At 49.1% G+C, this 25,517-nt stretch overlaps 1 protein-coding gene across 1 annotated transcript in view; it reads left to right on the top strand.

The window, feature by feature from the left end:
- Positions 1-25,517, top strand: part of IPO5 (importin 5) — a 614,356-nt gene that overhangs the window by 145,299 nt on the left and 443,540 nt on the right. The gene's annotated exons all lie outside the window — the stretch shown is intronic.

Genomic DNA, 25,517 nt, shown 5'->3' on the forward strand with positions numbered 1-25,517 from the left:
AGGCGGCTACAGGGGCAACAATAATAAAGGCAGAGGCAAAACAAACACCGCCCACTCTGCCTCCACACCTTCCCAATGACTTTCCTCCATTCCCCCCAGACCATCCCACTCCGGTCGGGGGCAGACTCCAAAATTTCCTTTGTGTCTGGGCTACCATCACCTCAGACCAGGGGTCTCCAACCGGTCGATCGCGAGCTACCGGTAGCTCGCCAACAACCCGCCAGTAGCTCTCGGCCAATGCTCACTTTTGTATCCTATCGTTGTCATTATGTTTATTTTTAGGCCTTTTAGCCGCTTATCTGTTCTTGCCGATGTTACGTCTGATGTCACACTGCTGCCATTGGCTATTAAGGTATCTAGGGCGGGGAGAAGCAGGTGATGTCAGATTGCCTATCCTCGAGACTTACAATGCGTATTGCAATGTGTACATCGCTGTGGCCTTGGGACTGGCTGCGTGATTCAATCAAATGGAGACTCGCTCCACCCTGCTGCGGCCTCCTTGATACCACGTGGCCTGTCACAGCAGGACCATCACCCAGCAGTGCCCACACATGGATCAGAGGGGCGGTGCTTTGCCTTTTATTTCTGGCAAGGCGCGCAGAGTGGAGTAGAGTAGACAATGGCAACTGCAGGTTAAATTTGCTGTTCCTAGTGCCAGCCGCTGCTATGCTCAAGTTCAAATAGTACATTTTCACCACTTGGGAAGGAGGAAGTCGTGCTCTTTGGGGCTGTATGGACTAGGTGTCGGAAGATGCATGTTTTACTTTTTAATCCACCCCAAGCTCTGGCAGACAATGATTGCCGCCCCGTGAAAACAGGAGGAACACTGACATGAGCCCTCATGTGGGAGGTGGAGGGTGCGTAAGGCACACTGTCGCCCCCAGATCGTATAGATCAGGGGCCCTCTCCTGACAGGCCTACATTTTGGAGAGGCTGCGGCACACACCTGTTGTATAATAACGCCGTTACCAGCAGCGCTTAGCTGTCTTTAAAAGAGTGCTGCTGCAGTTTAAATGACTCCTCTGCACTGGCAGGCAGCATGCAGTCTGTGCACTCTCCGGAGCCCCAGGCCTAATCAAGAGAGACGTCCGTGCATCTTTGCCTAGCGTGACGCCAGCAGCAGAGCACCAGCATTGACTGAGGCCACAGAGGGACGAGTGATGCCCGCAGCCAGCAGTGTCCTTGACATGATACCACCTTCAGACAGAGAGCCGCTGCCCCTGTTGTACGTACGATCCCAGCAGATCAGCACAGCATGCACCAGCAGTAAGGCCAAGTTATGGTAAGTCTACAAATAATCACCTGGGTGCACTTTGTTCAGAACCAAATAGGGAAGTCATATGTTTAGTTCACAACAAGTCTTAAGTAGTTTGAAAAACCTTGGCCATGAGGTGCGGCCTACATGTGTAATCGTTTTTGAATTATGCTTGGCCTTAGCTCGCTGTGTAGTATTTCACAGAGAGGCATCTGTATTTATAAACTAAACATTGTATACTTAAGAACAGCTCACTCACAGATAAAACAAATGACCTGTCAATGTGGTAGAGAGTGTTTGTCCAATGTGAACCTTTATTTGAAACGTCTTGGGCTGAAAAAATGGTTACTATTTAATAACAATAAAGTAAAGTATGCATCTCAACCTTCCTTAATCCTATTTTTTTTTTAAAGAAATAGACAGTGTCGCCTTCTACTAATGTTCACAAAACCATTCATTTTGTGCAGTGAGTTTAAGTCTATGACCAAACTACCTTATTTTGAAACTAAATAAAGAATATACTTTCCTCTTTGAAGGGAGAGCATATAATTGAAGTTATTTGAACTGTAAGTTAGGTAATACTTTTTAAAATTTTTTGAGGCCTGCTCTGTTTTAAGGTCAGACACTGTGATTCGTGACCTTCCATTTCAGGGGTTACACATCAGTTTCAGAGCTGGGTTATTTGTGGTATATATTTGTTTACGGATATTATTGCTTAAAATTCAAACTTAGGCAACCTGAAAACTTGGCAGCTGTAAAGTTGTTCCTGGCCACAAACCGGACCCAGGAACATCATTTTACATTTCTTTTCAATAAAATTAAATGAAATGATGAGTGAAGTATATAATAATTTCCTGGTTTCTATTTGTGCCTAGGGACAACTTGGAAGAGGTCCCTTATTTTAAAACAAAATCCCTCTTTAATTTAATGAAATAATGGGAGAAATTTAAAATGAAGTGTAAATTTTATGGCACAATAAACATAAGGCTCAAAACTTCACTTTAAATGTATGCCATTTGAAAAAGTACCCAACCCCTGTAGTGGCTATATTTTTCTGCCACCAATGGACAGGGAAAGCTGAGACATGAACAAGTTAGGTGTATGACCCCTTCCTTTGACGAGCACTGGTATGAAAATATTGAAAATAATGACACAAAGGTCATACAAAAATAGTATCTTTTAAATAAAAAAATTACCAACTTTTATTTCTGCAACATGGTGAAGCATTTCATCGGAGCATCAAATTACACCACTGCATTAAAATGCATTTTTAAAAGTGATAGTTTTTAAAGATGAAACAGTCATGGACTGCCACCTTCCTTTATGACAATGCTATATTAATGTACTAAGAGGCAGGTCATGTGTAACAACTTTATAGTCTGTTAGGGGAGAATTTTGTACAGTGCACACCCTGAACTCAAGCATTTCAAGTTACTGTTATGTGTAATAAAGAAAAAGAAGGCACAATGTAATAAAATAGGTGTATCGCAGCATTTATATTAAGAGCTGTGGGGCACCGAGGTACTTACCTACATGGCCAGCAAGCTGTGCCATGTAGGGTGTGTGGTTGGTATGGTGTTGTCATTGTTTTGTGATCCTATGTGGAAGTGTTTCAGTGTCATGCGTGATGACCACAGAGGTGCCTTTACTGTGGTATGGGATGGAGCAGTGTAGTAGATGACCAGGTATGAGAGACAGATGTTCACTTTATGGCTTTCAGCTCTGCAGGTTCTGTATATTTTCTTATGATTGTAGTGTGCTTAGCTGGTGACTGCAGAGGCCAGGATCACGCAATTTGTTGAAGAGGGAGGCTGGGATAGGTTTTCTGGTTTCATGATGTGCATTGCATATACTAAATGGGTAGCTCCATCTTGTAGAGGCCATTTAGTCAATGAAGCTGGGAGTGGGGGCACTCTGGGAACAATTCGCGAGTTGCTCAGCATTTAGTAGCTCATGATGATTTTCACTGATCAGAAGTAGCTCCCACTACAGAAAAGGTTGGAGACCCCTGCCTCAGACAAATGGGTGACACAAATAATTCGGTCAGGCTAGTGCCTAGAGCTAATGTCTACCCTCCCCCCAAACATTTCACCCAGACAACGCCCAATGTCACATGAACATCTAGCATTACTAAAGCAGGAGGTAATCTCCCTCCTACAAAAAGTGGCGATAGAACACGTTCCTACCAACCAACGAAATCTGGGGGTTTACTCCCTATATTTTCTCATACCAAAAAGGGACGAGACTCTACGGCCTATTGTAGTCCTCCGGCCCCTAAACACATACATACACTGACCATTTTCACATGGTAACACTTTAGCAGGTACTTCCCCCTGCTCTCCCAAAACGACTTCCTGACCACTTTAGACCTAAAAGACGCTTATGTCCACATTCCTGTACACCACGCTCACAGGAAGTTCCTCAGATTCGTAGTGAACAACCAACACTACCAATTCAAAGTACTCCCATTCGGAGTCACAACAGCACCACGGGTATTCACCAAGTGCCTAGCAGTCGTGGCAGCACACCTCAGGAGACAACACATCCATGTCTTCCCATACCTAGACTACTGGCTAATAAAAGCCAGCTCATACAACCAGTGTGTACAACACACGCATGCCACTATCCAGTTACTTCACCAACTGGGCTTCACGGTAAACCACGCAAAGTCCCATCTGAAACCGTCCCACGTAAAACAATACCTCCGTGCCACCATAGACACCTCAAAAGCGCTAGCCTACCCCAGTCCGGGCAGGATCACAAGCATTCAGGCTCTACGCGCAAAATTTACAGCACAACACTCCCTTCCAGCTCGAGTGTTTATGCAACTAATCGGGATGATGGCCTCTTGCATATTCATAGTACCTCACGCAAGACTCAAGATGCGTCCTCTCCAAGAGTGCTTAGTGCGCCAATGGAACCAGGCCCAAGATCAATTAACAGATCTGGTGTTGGTAGACGGTCGTACCCATCGCTCTCTGCAGTGGTGGACCACCAAAAACCTTTCCAAAGGGCGACCGTTCCTGGACCCGGTTCCTCAGATAATACTGACAACCGACTCCTCACTCTCTGGCTGGGGAGCTCACCTGTTACATCACACCATGCTGGGCAGATGGACACCTCAACAAAAGTTACTCCACATCAACCATCTGGAGTTACTAGCGATATTCTTAGCCCTGAAATCCTTCCAAACAGATTTCAGGCAAGGCAGTCCTAGTCCGCACAGACAATATGACAGCCATGTACTACATACAAAAACAAGGCGGCACACACACTCAGCTAGCACAGAGTATATGGAGATGGGCCATACCCCAGAAAATCTTTCTCCTGGCCCAACATGTCCCAGGAGTCCAAAACACTATGGCTGATCTACTCAGCAGACGGACACAACAGATCCACGAGTGGGAACTACATCCACAAGTTCTTCACACGTCCTTTCAACTGTGGGGGCATCCACAGATAGACCTCTTCGCCACCCACAAATGCCCAAGCTTCGCCGCCAGATATCCACACCCATTGTCCAAAGGCAATCGGATATGGATGTACTGGTCAGGCAAATTTGTGTATGCTTTTCCGCCTCTCCCACTCATTCCTTTAGTGGTGCCAAACTACAACAACACTCCCTCACTCTCATACTAGTAGCTCCAACTTGGGCCAGACAACCGTGGTACACCACACTGCTGGAATTATCTGTAGTACCACACCAAAAGTTACACCTCTCTCCACACCTCTTAACCCAGAACCATGGAGAGATCAGACACCCGGACCCAGCTCAGCTCAACCTAGTGATCTGGCTCCTGAAATCCTAGAATTCGTTTACCTCAATCTTCCCCCTGACTGTATGAACGTCATCAAAGAAGCTAGGCGACCCACCACTAGAGCGTGCTACGCCGCCAAGTGGAAACATTTTGTTGTCTACTGTCACAACAATACCATCAATCCCCTAGATGTGTCCATTCAACACATCCTAGGTTATTTACTACACCTGCAAAGATGCAATCTAGCCTATACGTCTATTAGACTGCACCTCACAGCCATAGCAGCTTATCTGCAAAACAGGCAACATCTATCACTTTTTTGAGTACCTGCCATTAAAGCCTTCATGGAAGGCCTTAAAAGGATAATTCCATCCAGACTGCCACCCTCACCTGTGTGGAACCTAAAAATCGTTCTCACCAGACTAATGGGGTCTCCCTTCGAACCTCTGCACAAATGTGAACTCCCAATTCCTAACATGGAAAACCGCTTTTCTTGTAGCCATCACTTCCCTCAGAAGGGTCAGTGAGATACAAGCACTTACCATTCAAGAACCTTTTCTGCAAATGCACCATAACAAGGTTGTTCTTCGTACCAACCCAAAATTCCTCCCTAAAGTCATTTCTCCCTTTCACATAAACGAAGCGGTAGAACTGTTTTCTTCTCGCAACCACAAACCGTTGCAGAAAGCTCTTCACACAGTAGATGTCAAAAGAGCCTTACTCTACTACATACAGAGAAGACAACCTTTCCGCAAGACCAAACAGCTGTTTGTCTCATTCTCTCCACCACACAAGGGCAACCCAATCTCCAAGTCAGTAATAGCTAGGTGGATTGTCAAATGCATTCAGATTTGCTACTAAAAAGCAAAACAAACGCTATCCGTTCCCCCTAAAGCCCACTCTACACGCAAAATAGGGGCTTCAATGGCATTTTTATGGAACATCCCATTAGATATCTGCAGAGCAGCTACATGGTCAACACCGCACACTTTCACTAAACACTATTGTGTAGATGTGCAAACTAAGCAACAAGCTAGTGTGGGCCAGGCTGTACTCAAAACATTATTTCAAACCACTGCAACAGATACGGGTGGTTGCCGCCAAGGGAGGGTACTGCTATATAATCTATGCACGAGTGTATAATCTGCAGCTCGTATGCCTCGAACGGAATATGCTACTTACCAGTATGCATCTGTTCTTGGCATGTAGAGCTGCAGATCTACACACGCCCACCAGCCTCCCCGGCTACCTTTATCTGTTCAGTTTATCTTATTTAGATACAACACACATGGGCATCTTTCCTGTTATTACTATGCTCAATCTTTCCCTGTTGGCGAAAAACAATCTGAGGATGGAGCCAAAGCCTATGCGCAATACGATCCAAAGGAGGAGTCACCGACCTCGTGACTTCCAAAGACTTTCCAAGAGGAAAAACTGCAAACATCCGGGCCCAACACCAGATGGCGATCTATGCACAAGTGTGTAGATCTGCAGCTCTACATGCCAAGAACAGATGCATACTGGTAAGTAGCATATTCCTTCCTAATTTTGCAAATGAAGCCCAGTTATTTTGCCATCATTTATTAAACAAATTGTCCAAGAGTCTGTGGCCATGTTGGGGAAAAAAGTGCCTTGTGTTTCGTGAATCTGTGCAATCCACTTTAACAGCAATTGAAATAAACCCTTTCTAAAAGACTTTCAGTTTAAGAATTAGTGAAGAACAATTGGAAAAATGCTGAGCTATGACACCAGAATTTGAACTCCAGTTGCAGCATATTAATCCTATTAATCATGGAAGTAAACGTTGCATGTTTTTTGTGTAATTAGAGAAGGGTTGGTGGATTACTCTGAACCGCTTAAATGACAGCTACAAATGAGACCAGTTGAGATGAGGAGTGAGACATGGTAATCAAACAAATGTATTTGAAGAGCTATTGGGATTGAGTTGAATTTAAGATGCACCTTACAGAAGACTACCTTTAATTGTTTTGAATATCAAGCCAGAGTTACATGAGCATAATGAGAAAAGTGAGAAATCATCTAGCGATTGAATCTTGCAATAGAACGGATGTTGATGGTCCAATAATTGAGGAAAGAGTTTAAGATGTTGTCTCTGCCGGTTGTGAGTTTTTCTACAGGGTACTAGAATGGTATTCAATGTCTGGAGTATAGGTTCTATTTAGGTTTAAATCTTTTTAATTATTCATGACATAACAGCCAATAAAGCTAATGAAAATCAAGCTTCACATGTGAGTTACACTGAACTCAAAATGTGCAATGTGTTCATATAGTGGCATAATCAAATAACCATTACAAACCCACCCCGATGAGAGAGGGAAAGGAAAAACGGCAACGAAGAGCCCCCACCCCTGTCCACTATAGATTAGTTAGCACTGCGTGACACCCTTAAGGCCGGATCTACTCTGTAGTTGTCTAGAGGGGCCATCCTCTAGACACGATGCCCCAGGCATGTTAATTCCCGGAACTCTTGGGCTATGAGTGTCCGGAATGGCTGCCAAAGTTTGCTAAATGGCGAACCTTTCTCTGCCAAAGTGAGCGAGATCTTCTCCATCCCCAATATGTGCCACATTTGCTGGAGCCACCATGTGTGAATGGGAATCTGGGTGGACCTCCAATGTTGTTTTGAGTGGCCATCGCTATCCGTCACCTTCTCCTAATCTTCAGGGGATACGCAAGTGGGTTCGTGACACCCAGGAGAACATAGGCGGGGAACCTGGGAAGGTCTGTGTGCAGATGTTTGTCGATTTCGTCCAATACTTGAGACCAATAGCCTTGTAGGTGCTCGCACTCCCAGAGGAGATGGACTAATGTTCCCCGCTTCCCACATCCCCACAGATGTCGTTTATATTCTAAATCTGTTTCAAAGTGACCGATCAGAGGTACATGGAGCTTTGCAACGTGAATCTTTCTGGATTCACTATGCTGTGCATTATTCCGTGGTCTGGTGGTTGGGTCCGGAATCGTAGTCTTTATTTTGTCTTTTTTTTTGTAGCCCTGGTGGGCGTCGACGTCCCACCATTTGGTGTACTTCTCGGGACGTCGGCATGCTTCCTGCGGAAGTCCCACCTTGGGGCGCAATCTTCAGATTCTTTTTTCCGCCGTTGGGTCTGGATCGTCACCGAGAAGCTCCAGAGTTTAACGAAGAAAGAAGAGCACGAGTTTCATCGAAGGAAAATTAAAGGAGACTACAGACAGGAAGAACATCGAGCCGGGACGACTAAGGAGGAGGAGAACCTCGATCTTCGACGTCCAACGGAGAATGCGCACTCAGGGACACTGAGCGCAGGAATGGACAAAACACCTTTTAAATTCTGCCGTAACTGCCACCACATACATGCAGAAGGACCAACATCCGGTCTGCAACCTTTGCCTGCCAGTCGACCACTGTGAGAAAGTGGGTTTCTGTTGCAGTAACCCCCCCCCCCCCTTTTTTTTTTTGCCTAATAGCTGATGCACTTTTCCTTGTTGTGCCCTGGGCTCCTGCCAATCAGGTGCCCAGGGCCTGTGTTCCTTCCCTAAAATACAAACTCCCAATTGACAAACCCTGGCCACATGTCAGCCCCTAGTAAATGGTACCCTAGGTACCCATGGCCTTGTGACCAGGGAAGGCCTCTAAGGGCTGCAGCACTCATTGTGCCACCCTTAAAGGCCCGGTACCCTTACACACACACACTGCCTTTGCAGGCTGAGTGTCTGGGCACAGGACAAAACAAAGAGTCGACATGGCACACATCTCTGTGTGCCATGCCCATCACCTACACTGCCAAGGCATATGTCAGCCACCCCTCTGGCTGGGTGCCTTATGCCTATGGTGTGGGCACAGGAGCAGGAGCCCTGTGCCCCTACAGTACCCAGGTCCATTCCTGGGCACTGTAAGTACAGTGCTGCCATTTACAAGTACATGGTGCTGAGAGCTCGTCAAACACGAGCTCCACAGCACCATAATGGCACCACTGAAGACTGGGAAGTTTGGTATCAAACTTCTCAGCACATTAAACCCACACTGATGCCAGTGTGGGATTTAATGTACTAAACACCCCAGAGGGCATCTTAGAGATGCCCCCTTACAGCTAACCTACAATCCACGTCTGCTCTGAGGCTGCCCAGGCTGCCACACAGCAGACACGTTGCTGGACCCCTGGGTGGGAGAGCCCCTGCTCTCCCGGGCCTGCAACAATGCACATCCTGGGTGAGGTGAGAAATCTCCTCCCCCAGGATGAGCAAAGGGAAGCTTCAAAGGCATGCCGCCTCTTGGAGTTTCCCCAGGCCACTGCAATCCCCCACTCTGGCGGGAAGCTTGGCCGGAAACCCCATACAAGGACAGGGGATGTGCCAGCCTGCCCACCCCACCCCTCAGGTGGGGGAGGCGAGGTGAAGCACATCTCCGGGCTCTCGCCATCTTGAAGATGGGAGGCCCTACCCTATCAGGATCAGGCTACTGCCCCCCTCCCACAGGAGAGAGGCAGGATAGGGGGTGTACCCACCCCAAGACAAGGACCCATTGGTCCCTGGCCTTCACCTACCTGTAACGCCCCTAAATCTAGTATTTAGGGGCCCCCTGAACCTTCCTTCCCAAGATTCCAGATAGAAAACTACAAGAAGAGCAAGAAGAACAAGGACCTGCCCTGCAGCTGTTAAAAAGAGAAGAAGACACCAACTGCTTTGGCCCCAGCCCTACCGGCCTGTCGACTCTCGAACCTGCACCAGCGCGGCATCTCTCGTGGCCAGCAACCTCACCAACCCCGGAGGACCTGGCTACCTGTTGGCTCTAAGCCCCTGGGTCTCCCATGAGTAGAGGCTCTACTCAAGAAACCTATTTTTAACCCTGGGCAGCAGCCCGGAACCGCGGACCCAACACACTGCACCAGCCAAGCCTGGCCAGTGCCAGAGTGGACAAAGACCCTGAGGACGACCCCACTGCGACTGTGACCCCGAGTCCGGCACCCAAGGACCCCCCTCGACATTCCGGAAGAAGCCTGCAGCCTCAGAACATAGTGCCACCCCAACCGCGATCAACCAGAGGGTAAGATTTACGACATCAAAAGGCACCCCTGCACCTGGCGCCCTGCGGCCCCCTGTGCCCAATCCCGTGGTTCCCACCTAACCTACAACTACCCAACTTACCTCTCGAAGTGGTGGTGGCACCTGAAGCATCCTCGTCCCCGAGCCTGCAGCCTTTTTCCAAACCGGAACATTCCCATTGATTTCCATTGAGCGCCCGAAGGCTCAAAAGCACCCTGCACCCAGCCGCCAGAGTGGCCCTGGCAGTGCCCTCTCTACACTAACCTACTTCCCCACTTGCCCTGAGTAAGTGACCAGGAGCCCAGCTCCCACAGCCGCGTGGCTTGCCAGACACCAGCCACCAACCAAGGCCCCCCTATCCCTCCTAGGATAACATTGGGCCTAACTCTCTCTGCACCCGGCCGTCCTGAAACCGCTGAGGGTGAACCAACTGTACCTACTTGACACTGGGGGACCCCTGAGTCCATGCCCGGAATTTCAACTCTGCCAGTCTAGTACTTACCCTTAAACCGCTAACTTCATTTTCCTCATAGGGTAACATTGACTGGCTTTTTCTTCAAAAATCTTCTAAGTGTGAACTTTTCAAAACTGCAAAAATTCACCAAAAATCAGCCAAGTGACAAAAACGAATTTACTCACCTGCTCCTAGGTGAGCTCCCAGTGCTGGATCTTGGTGCCCAGCCCTGACCCTGAAAAGTGTTCACAACTATACTTACCTCTAACTCATTTTTCTCCCATAGGAAACCATTGTCCGCTTTTCTGTGAAATTTCTTCTAAGTGTCTACTTTTGCAAATTTGAAATATTCTTTTAAAATCGTACCATTTCTGTAAACGAAATTACTTACCTGTTTTTGATAAGGACCCCAGTCCTGGGTCTAGGTACCCAGTCCTGGATTACTAAAGTAACAATAAAGTACTCTACTGGCAATTTGAATTTCTTGCCATAGAGATCCATTGAATGTTTTCTTTGAAATATTTTCGAAGTGCTAACTTTTGAAATAGCTAAATATTATTTAAAAATCATTAGTTATTAAGTCGACTTTTATCACTTGATTCTGAATACTGACCCAAGGCTGGTTCTAGGAGCCAGACCTGGAATTCCAAAAGTAATCTGAAAAGTAATTAATTACAAATAACCTGAATTTACCATTGAGCTCAATGCATTGTTATGTTTAGGAAATAGGATTGTTTATTGCAACCAACTGTGACTGTTTATATAAACTTATTGCCTAAGACAAAAGTATTTATATTCAACCTCTCATTCTGAGAAAGTATATGTTCGAGGCATATGAGCTGCAGATTGTACACTTAGCATAGATCGCCATCTGGTGTTGGGCCCGGATGTTTGCAGTTTGTTTTTCTTCTTGGACAGTCTTTGGAAGTCACGAGTTTGGTGGCTCCTCCTTCGGTCCGTACTGCGCATGGGCTTCGGCTCCATCCTCAGATGGTTTTTTTCCGCCATTGGGCTCGGATGTGATACTTCGTGCTCCGGCTTCGAACTTCTACGGTTCCAGCCTCGACGGAAAATCCTCGTTTCTTCGAGTTTCTTCATCATCATCTTCCTTTCTCGAAGCGGCACTTTCTCCATCCCGTACATCGGCACCGGCCTTCGGGCCCTCCTCGACTCCGGTCCCGGCCGATGGAAAGGACTCCGTTCAAAAAGTGCCCAAAATGTGGGTCTAAATTTCCCCACACCGACCTACATCAGGTGTGTAATCTTTGCCTCTCTCCAGAACACGAGGCCAGAGACTGCCCCGCCTGTAAGTCTTTTCGATCGAAGAACACCATCCGGGATCGAAGAGCTCGACGCACCATGGCGCACTCATCGTCTGCAGCTCCACCGGACATCTTCGGAGACGGCGCAGAAGCTTCGGGGCAAATACACACCGAGCTGGAGGAAGACGTCAGCGCTTCCGAGGCCGACGACTCCGACGTGGAGGACATCACACCGGCGCAGCGGGTCGTGAGTACTGTGCCCCCTCCCACCCCCGCGCCCAAAACCAAAGAGACTCAGGTTACACCCTCGCCTGCTGGCCCGGGCAAAACCAAGACCAAAGCTTCTATCACCCCACCTTCGGGCCCGGTGTCGAAGCCTCCAAAGTCTCACGGCAGCTCGGGATCGAGCCAGCCGACGCCCGGTGCCGAAAAACAGCATCCGGCACCGAAGAAAGTAATATCCAGCTCGACTCTGAAGCCACCGGTGCCGAAGCCTAGACTCTCGGCGCCGACCAAACACAAATCAGTCGGCCCCGGCGCCGAGAACTCCCTCGACGCCGAAAAAACCGGAGGCCCCAAAAAAGCATGGCGCACAGAAACCATCGAAGCCCTCGGTTCCGAAATCATCGGTGCCGACGGACGATTCGGCACCATTGGCTCTGTTTACACCAGACCCTTTACAAAAGACTCTGTCCAAAGATCCAAAGACTGGGCTATTGACTTTAATTATCAAGAAAAGATGCCTTGATACTCCGGCTCCTCCTCCACCGCCCAAACGGAAGGACTCTGCTACTTCTCCCCTCAGAGTGCCCTCCCCACTACCGCCTCCCCTGCCTCCTCCACCTCTTCCACCCCCTCCCCCTCCCAGGTCTCCGCCACCTTTACCTCATTACTCTCCGACCCCGTCCCCAGATCCGGACGACGGGGACCCGGACAATTACCCGGCGGACGCCCCAATGGATCCCACTCCACCGGGGACCCCAGACCCATGGGAGGATTACAATAACCCTGATATACCCGATATACCTCAGGACGACCTATACCCATCCAGGCCGTCTCCTCCAGAGGACTCCTTAGGGTTTCATCATTTAGTGCAGAGAGCAGCACACTACCATGGGGTGGACATGCACACTGAACCAGTGGAAGACGACTTCTTACTGGACACATTTGACATACAGGACAAATCCACATCTATTTTACCCATGCTTAAGGGTGTCACCAAGCATGCCGCAGAGGTGTTCAAAGACCCTGTCAGGGCCAGGGTACTAAACCCTAGAATAGAGAAAAAGTACAAGGCGGCACTTAAGGGCCCTGCTCCCTTAGATTCCCTAGTTGTCTCTACAGCTAGAAAGCGGGCTAACTCCCAGTCCTCAGGAGAAGCCCCACCGCCAGACAAGGAATCCAAACTCCTAGACGCGTCTGGCAAACGCACCGCCTCTCAAGCTGCAAACATGTGGCGCATTGCAAACACACAAGCGCTACTTGCGCGCTATGACAGAGCACACTACGACGAACTTGAGGCTCTTATGCAGCACCTTCCCGAGAAACACAAGCGTAGGGCTCATGAACTAATACAGGAGGGTAAACTAATTACAAACACCTCCATTAAGTGTGCCCTCGATGCAGCCGACACTGCTTCTAGAGCCATAAATACCAGTGTCCTGCTTCGTCGCCATGCCTGGCTCAGGATCTCAGGGTTCAAGCCTGAAGTCCAGGCGTCCATACTCAATCACCCCTTTGACCAACAAACTCTCTTTGGGCCAACGGTAGACGAAGCGTTGGAAAAGATGAAAAAGGACACAGACACAGCAAAGTCTATGGGGGCACTCCAAACACAAGCCTCTAAACGTTCCTTTCGACGCTCCTCCTTTCGTGGCACAGGCAGAGGCTTCTCCACCGATAGCACCTCTACCTCCTACAAGTCCCCTCCTCAAAATACCTTTTCAAAGGGCAACCAAAGGGGTGGTTACAGAGGCAACAACAATAAGGGCAGGGGCAAAACTAACACCACCCGTTCTGCCACCCCGCCCACACAATGACTTCCCTCCGCTCCCCCCAGACCATCCCACTCCGGTCGGGGGCAGACTACAAAACTTTATCCACGCATGGGAGTCCATAACATCGGACAAATGGGTGACCCAAATCATTCGGTCAGGGTACTGTCTCGAGCTAACATCTACCCCACCCAATATCCCACCAAGGCACCGTCCAATGTCTCAAGAACATTCCACACTGCTCAAACAGGAGGTACTCTCCCTCCTCCAAAAACACGCTATAGAGCAGGTCCCCGTCTATCAGCAAAATCTAGGGGTTTACTCCCTATATTTCTTAATACCAAAGAAAGACGGGACCCTCAGGCCCATTCTGGACCTCCGGCCTCTAAATGCCTACATACATTCAGACCATTTCCACATGGTCACCCTACAACAAGTCCTCCCGCTCCTCTGTCAGGGAGACTTTCTCACAACCTTGGATCTGAAAGACGCATACTTTCACATTCCAATACACCCCTCTCACAGGAAATACCTCAGGTTCGTGGTGGACGGGCAACATTACCAATTCACGGTTCTCCCCTTCGGGGTCACCACCGCACCACGGGTGTTTACCAAATGCCTAGCGGTAGTAGCAGCACACCTCAGACGTCAACATATTCACGTCTTCCCTTACTTAGACGACTGGCTGATAAAAGCCGCGTCCTACCACCAATGTGTGCAACATACAAACAGCACCATCCAACTGCTCCACCAGCTAGGCTTCACGGTGAACTACCAAAAGTCCCACCTCATACCATCTCACACAAAGCAATATCTCGGGGCCACTATAGACACCTCCAAAGGTATTGCCTATCCAAACTCAGCCAGAATCACAAGCATTCAAGCCTTACGCAAAACAATCCTTCCCCAACACTCTTCCAGCAAGAGTGTTTATGAAGCTCATAGGAATGATGGCGTCTTGCATCTTCATAGTGCCCCATGCAAGACTCCACATGCGTCCACTTCAAGAGTGCCTAGCACAACAGTGGAACCAGGCCCAGGGTCAGCTGACGGATCTGGTGTTGGTGGACGGCCACACACATCACTCTCTGCAGTGGTGGAACACCACAAACCTTTCCAAAGGGCGGCCGTTCCTGGACCCGGTTCCTCAGGTGATTCTAACAGCGGACGCATCGCTCTCCGGCTGGGGAGCGCACCTCCTACACCTCACAATGCAAGGTCTATGGACACCACAGCAAAAATCGCTCCACATCAACCATCTGGAGCTCTTGGCGATCTTTCTAGCCCTAAAATCTTTCCAAAAACAGATTTCGGGCAAAGCAGTCCTCATTCGCACAGACAACATGACTGCAATGTATTATATCCCAAAACAGGGGGGGGACACACTCTCCCCAGCTCTCCCGCTTAGCCCAGAGCATATGGAGATGGGCAATTCCCCAAAACATCTTTCTCCTGGCACAGCACGTTCCAGGCGTACAAAACACCATGGCAGATCTGCTCAGCAGACAAACGCAACAACTACACGAATGGGAACTGCATCCACAAGTTCTTCACCCATTCTTCCAACAGTGGGGGCATCCTCAGATAGACCTCTTCGCCACCCACGAAAACAAAAAATGCCCAAGCTTCGCCGCCAGATACCCACACCCATTGTCCAAGGGCAATGCGATATGGATGAACTGGTCAGGCAGATTTGCATACGCCTTTCCACCTCTCCCACTAATTCCATTAGTGGTAAGGAAGCTACAACAACACTCCCTCACACTCATTCTAGTAGCTCCGACGTGGGCCAGGCAGCCGTGGTACACCACGCTACTACAACTGTCAGTGGTACCACATCAAAAACTGCACCTATCCCCATGCCTCCTAACCCAGAACCATGGAGAAATCAGGCACCCGGACCCAGCTCAGCTCAACCTGGCGATCTGGCTCCTGGCGATCTGGCTCCTGAAATCTTAGAATTCGGATACCTTAACCTCCTGAAATCTTAGAATTCGGATACCTTAACCTTCCCCCTGATTGCATGAACATCATCATGGAAGCCAGACGTCCTACCACTAGAGCATGCTATGCCGCAAAGTGGAAAAGATTTGTAATTTACTGCCGTAACAATACAATCAACCCTTTAGATGCATCCATACAGCACATCATATGCTATCTGCTCCATCTTCACATGTGTAACCTGGCATATTCATCCATACGCCTACACCTAGCAGCGATCGCTGCTTATCTACAAAACAGACAGCATTTATCACTCTTCAGAGTGCCCGCTATTAAAGCCTTCATGGAAGGCCTTAAACGAGTAATTCCTCCCAGGGCACCACCTTCCCCTGTATGGAATCTAAATTTAGTTCTTACACGACTAATGGGTCCGCCCTTCGAACCAATGCATAAATGCGAGCTACAGTTTCTCACCTGGAAAACAGCTTTTCTCGTAGCTATCACTTCCCTTAGAAGGGTTGGTGAAATACAAGCGTTCACTATACAGGAACCCTTCATACAAATACATCACAGCAAGGTCATACTTCGCACAAATCCGAAGTTTCTGCCCAAGGTCATTTCCCCCTTCCATCTCAATCAATCGGTGGAATTACCTGTCTTCTTCTCGCAACCTCAATCTGTTGCAGAAAGGGCCTTACACACACTCGATGTGAAAAGGGCTTTGCTATACTACATACAAAGAACGCAACCCTTCAGGAAGACTAAACAATTGTTCGTTTCCTTCTCTCCACCACATAAAGGCAACCCCATTTCTAAATCAGGGATAGCTAGGTGGATTGTAAAATGCATACAAATTTGCTATCAAAAGGCAAAAAGAACATCTGTTCCGCCTAAAGCCCATTCTACAAGAAAGTTAGGGGCTTCTATGGCTTTTCTAGGGAATATACCCTTAGATGACATATGCAAGGCAGCCACATGGTCTACACCGCACACATTCACAAAACACTACTGTGTAGATGTGCATTCCAAGCAGCAAGCTAGAGTGGGCCAGGCTGTACTAAAGACACTTTTTCAAACCACTGCAACGGATACCGGTGGTCGCCGCTAAGGTTGGGTACTGCTATATAATCTATGCTAAGTGTACAATCTGCAGCTCATATGCCTCAAACGGAATATGCTACTTACCAGTATGCATCTGTTCTTGGCATGTAGAGCTGCAGAGTTGTACACGCCCACCCGCCTCCCCGGCTACCTGTATCCGTTCCAGTACATCTTATTTAGATACAACACACATGGGTTTCTCACTGTTATTACTAAGCTCCATCATTTCCCTGTTGGCGAAAAACAATCTGAGGATGGAGCCGAAGCCCATGCGCAGTACGGACCGAAGGAGGAGTCACCAAACTCGTGACTTCCAAAGACTGTCCAAGAAGAAAAACAAACTGCAAACATCCGGGCCCAACACCAGATGGCGATCTATGCTAAGTGTACAACTCTGCAGCTCTACATGCCAAGAACAGATGCATACTGGTAAGTAGCATATTCCTTTTATCCCCTTTGTGGTTCTAAAAATAAAACAAGCATATATTTTATATATATAAACCATTGGCCTAGAGTTCAGTTATTGTGTGTGAAACCATTTGCTGACTGAGTGTGTATAATAAATGCTTTACACTGTCCTCTGGTACTGCCTTACTGCTCGACCAAGCTACCACTTTTGAGAGTAAGGTCATACCTAACTTTGACCTCTATCAGCCTCTGGGGGACTGTGGACTCTGTACACCCTGTACCTATTAGGGAACAGTATATACAGAGCCACTTTCTCACAACCACGAGAGCAAAGACTGCAACGCCTGCTCAGCCTTCACACCGAAGACACTCCGGGTGAGAGAGAGGCAGAGGAGAGCCAACTACAACATGGAAGGCAAGGGTAAGGCCCCGTCTCTGTATGACCTGGGCCTCTCCACCGACTATGACAACGTCGCTGAGGGACCTGATGACTTCACGGTCGCAGAGACCGATAAGAAGACGTCTGACAAGGTAGAGACGTCTAGCACAAAAACCCCGAAAGGGCCCCGAAAAACCAGAGACTGACTCTCGAAAACCAGAGTCTAAGTCCTCGAAAGGAACACCGGCGCTGAAAATTTCGACGACCGTGAGTGGATCCCAGGAAGAAAGGCCCAGCGGATCCTTCGAGAAGGACTCCCAGGTGCCGAAGGCCGCCGAAAAACAAAGTTAGTCAAAACCGGCCCACGAGGTTGGGCGTTCGACGACGAAGGACAATGTCGCGTCGACGCAAGCTCAGTCAAAGGCCAGCGCTCGACGCCGAATATGCCTCCGAAATGGAGAAGAAAAAGAGAAGGCTCGAGGCGGAGATGGAGAGCATCCTTCAAAGGAAGAAGGAATTCGACGAGAAGATCAAGAAATTCACAATCCCAACAAAACCACCGACGGTTATCCTCAAGGTCGAAGAGCAGGACGAGTTCGACGCCGAAGAGCAGTCAACCTCCCGAAGAAGAGGAAGATGATCTCTACTATGAGGGAGAAGAAGAGGAGCAACCGCAATCTAACTACGGCTCGACGCAGTCGACGACGCAAGACCTGGAATGGCAGGACCTCGACGCCAAAAATCCAGAAGAGCCCGTGGAGACTTATCCTTGGAGGCCTTCGCCGCCAGATGATATTGGGGCTTACAACATGGTCGTAAAGAGCGCATGTGAGAAAGTGCCCTCTTTCTTGCATGGTATGCCCCCACTTTTTGCTAAATTGCTGAATGTACTTTGGCTGAGTGTACCCTGGACTCCTGCCAATCAGGTGCCCAGGCCTATGTTCCTTCCTTAAAACACACAAACTCCAAATTGGCAAACCCTGGCCACATGTCAGCCCCTAGTAAATGGTACCCAGGGCCTTGTGACCAGAGAAGACCCCTAAGGGCTGCAGCACTCATTGTGCCACCCTTAGGGGCCCTGTACCCTTACACACACACACACACATACACACACACTGCCTTTGCAGGCTGAGTGTCTGGGTGCAGGACAAAATGAAGAGTCGACATGGCACACATCTGTGTGCCATGCCCAACACCCACACTGCCAAGGCATATGTCAGCCACCCCTCTGGCTGGGTGCCTTATGCACATGATGTGGGCACAGGAGCAGGAGCCCTGTGCCCCTACAGTACCCGGGTCCATTCCCGGGCACTGTGTGCAGTGCTGCCATTTAAGAGTACATGGTGCTGAGAGCTCGTCAAACACGAGCTCCACAGCACCATAATGGCAACACTAAAGACTGAAGTTTGGTATCAAACTTCTCAGCACATTAAACCCACACTGATGCCAGTGTGAGATTTAATGTACCAAGCACCCCAGAGGGCATATTAGAGATGCCCCCTTACAACTAACCTACAATCCACGTCTGCTCTGAGGCTGCCCAGGCTGCCACACAGCAGACATGTTGCTGGACCCCTGGGTGGGAGAGCCCCTGCTCTCCCGGGCCTGCAACAATGCACATCCTGGGTGAGGTGATAGATCTCCTCCCCCAGGATGAGCAAAGGGAAGCCTCAAAGGCCTGCCGCCTCTAGGATTTTCCCCAGGTGTTAGAAAGTGCCATCTTTCTTGCATGGTATGCCCCCACTTTTTGCTAAATTGCTGAATGTACTTCAATTGAGTGTACCCTGGGTTCCTGCCAATCAGGTGCCCAGGGCCTATGTTCCTTCCTTAAACCACACAAACTCCAAATTGGCAAACCCTAGCCACATGTCAGCCCCTAGTAAATGGTACCCTAGGTACCCAGGGCCTTGTGGCCAGGGAAGGCCTCTAAGGGCTGCAGCACTCATTGTGCCACCCTCAGAGGCCCTGTACCCTTACACACACACTGCCCTTGCAGGCTGAGTGTCTGGGTGCAGGACAAAACGAGAGTCGACATGGCACACATCACTGTGTACCATGCCCATCACCTACACTGCCAAGGCATATGTCAGCCACCCCTCTAGCTGGGTGCATTACGCCTATGGTGTGGGCACAGGAGCAGGAGCCCTGTGCCCCTACAGTACCCGGGTCCATTCCTGGGCACTAAGTGCAGTGCTGTCATTTAAGAGTACATGGTGCTGAGAGCTTGTCAAACACTAGCTCCACAGCACCATATTGGCAACACTGAAGCCTGGGAAGTTTGGTATCAAACTTCTCAGCACATTGAACCCACACTGATGCCAGTGTAGGATTTAATGTACTAAGCACCCCAAAGGGCATCTTAGAGATGCCCCCTTACAGCTAACTTACAATCCACGTCTGCTCTGAGGCTGCCCAGGCTGCCACACAGCAGACACGTTGCTGGACCCCTGGGTGGGAGAGCCCCTGCTCTCCCGGGCCTGCAACAATGCACATCCTGGGTGAGGTGAGAAATCTCCTCCCCCAGGATGAGCAAAGGGAAGCTTCAAAGGCAGGCTGCCATTTGGAGTTTCCCCAGGCCACTGCAACCCCCCACTCTGGCGGGAAGCTTGGCCGGAAACCCCATACAAGGACTGTGGATGTGCCAGCCTGCCCACCCCACCCCTCAGGTGGGGGAGGCGAGGTGAAGCACATCTCCGGGCTCTCGCCATCTTGAAGATGGGAGGCCCTACCCTATCAGGATTAGGCTACTGCCCCCCTCCCACAGGAGAGGGGCAGGATAGGGTGTGTACCCACCCCAGGACAAGGACCCATTGGTCCCTGGCCTTCACCTACCTGTAACACACCTAAATCTAGTATTTAGGGGCACCCTGAACCTTCCTTCCCCAGATTCCGAAACTACAAGAAGAGCGAGAAGAAAAGAAGACCTGCCCTGCAGCTGCAAAGGAGAGGGAGACACCAACTGCTTTGGCCCCAGCCCTACCGGCCTGGCGACCTCTGACTTTTTCCTGCTCCAAACCCGGCATCTCTTGTGGCCAGCAACCTCAGAAACCCCGGAGGACCTGGCTACCTTTGAACTCTGATCCCCTGGGACTCCCATGAGTAGAGGCTCTACTCAGAACCTACCTTTCACCCCTGGCAGCAGCCCGGAACCGCGATCCCAGCCCACTCTGCACCCGCCAAGCCTGGCCGGTGCCGGAGTGAACTAAACCCACGAGGACGACCCCACCGCGACTGTGACCCAGAGTCTGGCACCCAAGGACCCCCCTCGACTATCCTGAAAAAGCTTGCAGCCTCAGAACAGAGTGCCACCCCAACCGCGATCAACAAGAGGGTAAGATTTCCGACATCAAAAGGCACCCCTACACCCGGCGACCCACGGCCCTCTGTGCCCAATCCTGGGGTACCTACCTATCCTCCAACTACCCAACTTACCCCTCGAAGTGGTGGTGGCACCTGAAGAGTCCTCGTCCCCGAGCCTGCAGTCTTTTTCCTAACCGGAGATTTCCCATAGAAATCAATTGAGCGCCTGACTGCTCAAAAGCACCCTGCAGCCAGCCGCCCGAGTGGCCCTGGCAGTGAAAACTCTACTCTAACCTACTTCCCCACTTGCCCTGAGTAAGTGACCAGGAGCCCAGCTCCCACAGCTGCGTGGCTTGCCAGTCAGCAGCCACTAACCAAGGCCCCCCTATCCCTCATAGGATAACATTGGGCCTAACTCTCTCTGCACCCGGCCGCCCTAGAGCCGCTGAGGGTGAACCAACTGTACCTAGCTGACCCCGGGAGACCCCGGAGTCTGTGCCCAGTACCTCAACTCTGCCAGTCGAGTACTTACCCTTAAACCGCTAACTTCATTTTCCTCCTAGGGTAACATTGACTGGCTTTTTCCTGAAATTTCTTCTAAGTGTGGACTTCTCAAATCTTAAAATATTAATCAAAAATCAGCCGAGTGACAAAAACGAAATCACTCACCTGCTCTTAGGTGAGCTCCCAGTGCTGGATCTTGGTGCCCAGCACTGACTCTGAAAAATACTTACAACTGTACTTACCCGTAACCCAATTTTCTTCCATAGGAAACCATTGACTGTTTTTCTGTGAAATTTCTTCTAAGTGTCGATTTCTGCAATCTTTAAATAGTCTTCAAAAATCGTAAAATATCTGAAAACGTAATTACTTACCTGTTTTGGATAAAGGTCCCAGTACTGAGTCTAGGCACCCAGTACTGGATTACAAAAGTAACGAGAACATACTGTACCTGTAACCTGAATTTTCTTCCATGGGGAATCATTGACTGTTTTCTCTGAAATATTTTCTAAGTGTCAACTTTTAAAATAGCTAAATATTGTTTAAAAAGCATTACAGTAATTAGGTCGACTTTCATCACTTGATTCTGAGAACTGACCCAGAACTGAATCTAGGATCCAGTCCTGGAATTCCAAAAGTAATCTAAAAAGTAATCTGTTGCAAATAACTTGAATTTGCCATTGAGCTCAATGTATTGTTTAAAAATAGTTGCCCACTGCAACCACTTGTAACTGTTTACAAAAGTCTATTGCATATTGCAAAAGTATTTATATGAAACCTCTCCTGCTAAGAAAGTATATTTTAAATCCAAGTGTTGGTTCTAAAATAAAACGAGCATAAATTTTTTTATATATAAACCATTGGCCTAGAGTTCAGTTATTGAGTGTGTGACCATTTGCTGACTGAGTGTGTACAACAAATGCTTTACACTGTCCTCTGATACTGCCTTACTGCTCGACCAAGCTATCACTTTAGAGAGTAAGGTTATATCTAACTTTAACCTCTGTCAAACCCTGGGGGACTGTGGACTCTGTACACCCTGTACCTATTAAGGAACAGTATATACAGAGCCACTTTCTCACAGGCACCCAAGAGCTGGGCACAGGGGGCCGCAGGCGCCGGGGTGTCTTTTGGCGTTGGGAAATCTTACCCTCTTCTGGTCGCGCTGGGGGGGGGGGGGGGGTCCCTGGAGTTGAGGCTGCAGGCGTCGAGAGGGTCCTTGGGTGCTGCATTCTTGGTCAGTCGCTGGGGGGACGTCCTCGTCTTTGCTCACTCAGGCACAGGCCGGGCTCGGCGGTTCCTGAGTGTTCTGGATTCGCGGTTCCTGAGTGTTCTGGTTCCGCGGTTCCTGGCTGGCACCAGAGGGGTTGATGCTTGTTTGAGCAGAACCACTGCTCGTGGGAGTCCCAGTCTTTAGATGAGCAAGGCAGTCTGGTCCTCCGGGGTTTTCGAGGTTGCTGACCACTGAAGACGCTGGGGTTTTAGCAGGAGCAGGTTCGAGGGTCGACAGGCCTGTAGGCCTGTGGCCAAGTCAGTTGGTGTTGTCCTCTTGTTAGCAGCTGCACGGCAGGTCTTTATTTTCTTCTTCTTGTTTCGGGATCTGAGGAAGGAAGGTTCAGGGTGCCCCTAAATACTAAATTTAGGGGCGTTACAGGTAGGGAAAGGTCAGGGACCAATGGGTCACTTTCCTGGCGTAAGTATATCCCCTATCCTGCCACTCTCTAGTGGGAGAGGGGGCAGGAGCCTAGTCTGATTGGGTAGGGCTCCCCATCCTCAAGATGGCGAGAGCCTGGAGTCGTGCTTTACCTAGCCTCTCCCACCTGAGGGGTGGGGTTGGCAGAGGCTGGCACACCCAATTCCTCCCTTGGGTATTCCCACCAGAGTGGGGGTCTGAACCGGTGGGGACAAGTTGCTGAGTACAGCAAGTGGTCTGGGGAGGCTCACAAAGGTGGCATGCCTTTGAAGCTTCCCCTGCCCATCCTGGGGGAGGAGACTTGGCACCTTGCCCCAGGATATGCATTGTTGCAGGTGCACGAGAGCGGATGGCTCTACCCAGGGGGCCAGCAACCTGTGTGCTGGGTGGCAGCCTATGCAGCCTCTCAATCAGGACACGGGTTGTTGGTTAGTTTCAGGGGGCAACTCTGAGTTGCCCTGTGTCGTGCATTGTACATTAAACCCACACTGACGCCAGTGTGGGATTTAATGTGCTGAAAAGTTTGATACTAAACTTCAGTCTTCAGTGTAGCCATCATGGTGCTGTGGAGTTGGTAATGACAACCTCCGAGCACCACATACTCTTAATGGCAGCACTGCACTTACAGTGCCCAGGAATGGACCTGGGTAATGTAGGGCCACAGGGCTCATGCACCTGTATCCACACCACTGGCATAGTGCACCCAGCTAGAGGGGTGACGGGTATGCCAGGGCAGTGTTTGTGGGCATGGCACACAGGGATGTGTGCCATGTCAACTCGGTTTTGTTCTACACCAAGACACTCAGCCTGCAAAGGCAGTGTGTGTGTGTCAGGGTACAGGGCCTCGAAGGGTGGCACAATAATTGCTGCAGCCCTCAGGGGCCTTCTATGGTCACAGGGCCCTGGGTACCTAAGGTACCATTTACCAGGGGCTGACATGTGGCCAGAGATGCCAATTGGGTTTAGGCTTCAATGCAGTTTTAGGGAAGGAACACAGGCTCTGTGTACCTGATTGGCAGGAACCCAGGGCACACTCAAAAGTACATCAGCAATTCAGCTAAAAGTGGTGGCATACCATGCAAGAAAGAGGGCACTTCCTCAGAGTCCTTGTGGTCCCTGTAGGCAGAAGCAGTGCTTTTGTTTGGCTAGCATGGTGTACTTCTGCTTCACTCTGACTGCGCATTATTTTATGCGCAAAAGGGGCTGTACCTGTTTGGTAGGGAAGGCCAGTGTGTCACCTTAAGGTGGCCAGATGCAGTGGGTGTCAAATTGTCACCGGTTAATTGAGTCCTTCACTGTAGAGTTCAGTAGGAACTGTGAGTCGATAACCAGGGAATCTAGGAGGGATTTGGGAAAGGCTGCGAGTCATTTTGCTGTTTATCTCCGGTCCTGGAACTTCAAGGCTCTTTGGAGGATATCCTGGACTGATGCGCGAGATTCTTAATGGCTTTACTTAACCTGAACAAAGTGCACTGGTACTCAAGTTCTCTGGCATGAAGAAAGCAGGATGTTTACTAATTTATAAGGGTGTCCGGCTTAATCTAAAAGCGGTTTTAAAGCCCCTGGGCACATGTTGAAAGAGCAGGCTGGTGCCCATGAGGTCTGCCCAGGTTCATGGCACACAAGCACTCCGCGCCATTGATAGTGTCTTCATCAAAATGAGATCCATAACTTCTGTATTCCTTAACACTTCTCCTTTGGTATGAGTAAGAGCCTTCTAAATAAGGAAGTGGTTTAACTGATTTTCATGGCAAGCATGTTTAGGGTAGAAAGAGGAAAAGTGGGTGGGGTTAGCAACTACGCTATTTTGAGTAGGACATTTCAGTAGGGGAAGGTGGAGTTAATAGCAGCTGTTTACTGGTGCACTAGTCTTCTCACAGAAGGACATCCGAATATTATGGCCGAAGACAAAGGATATAGAAACCATACTGCTGATTCCCAAATTGGCAGTTGCACCACACTTGCGTTGGAAAGGTGTGGCTGATAAGATTCCAATTCTGGAGAGGAAAACTAAAAGATTTTTGAGATGGCAAAGTTCTACTTTGTAAACACTATAAATGTCCATTTAAGTTATTTTTTCCCCCTCCAAATTACATTTTGAAAATTCCTCTGAATTCCTGCCAAGAGGTGTGTAAAGACAGAATGGAGGAAAAAAAATCAGGAGTAGTATTTATGTAAAGTGTTTTCATTAAGAGCATGTTTCTCATTCAGTAAGTACCCACAGGTGCATACCTAATGTCTTGCTAAAGACTAACACTCTACTAATCCTGGGTGCTTATTCTACTAAAGGAGAGGTTGCAGCACCGTTGGAAAATAACCCTCTTGCTCAAAAAAACAAAGCGGCTTCCTTGAAGTTGCAGGGGAGGGCTGCAGGGGGGGGGGGGGGGAATCTCGGCTGAAGTCCCGTTTCCTCAATGGAACAGATGTT

Source organism: Triturus cristatus, chromosome 8 (assembly GCF_964204655.1).
Source record: "Triturus cristatus chromosome 8, aTriCri1.1, whole genome shotgun sequence".
In the NCBI taxonomy this organism is placed as follows: domain Eukaryota; kingdom Metazoa; phylum Chordata; class Amphibia; order Caudata; family Salamandridae; genus Triturus; species Triturus cristatus.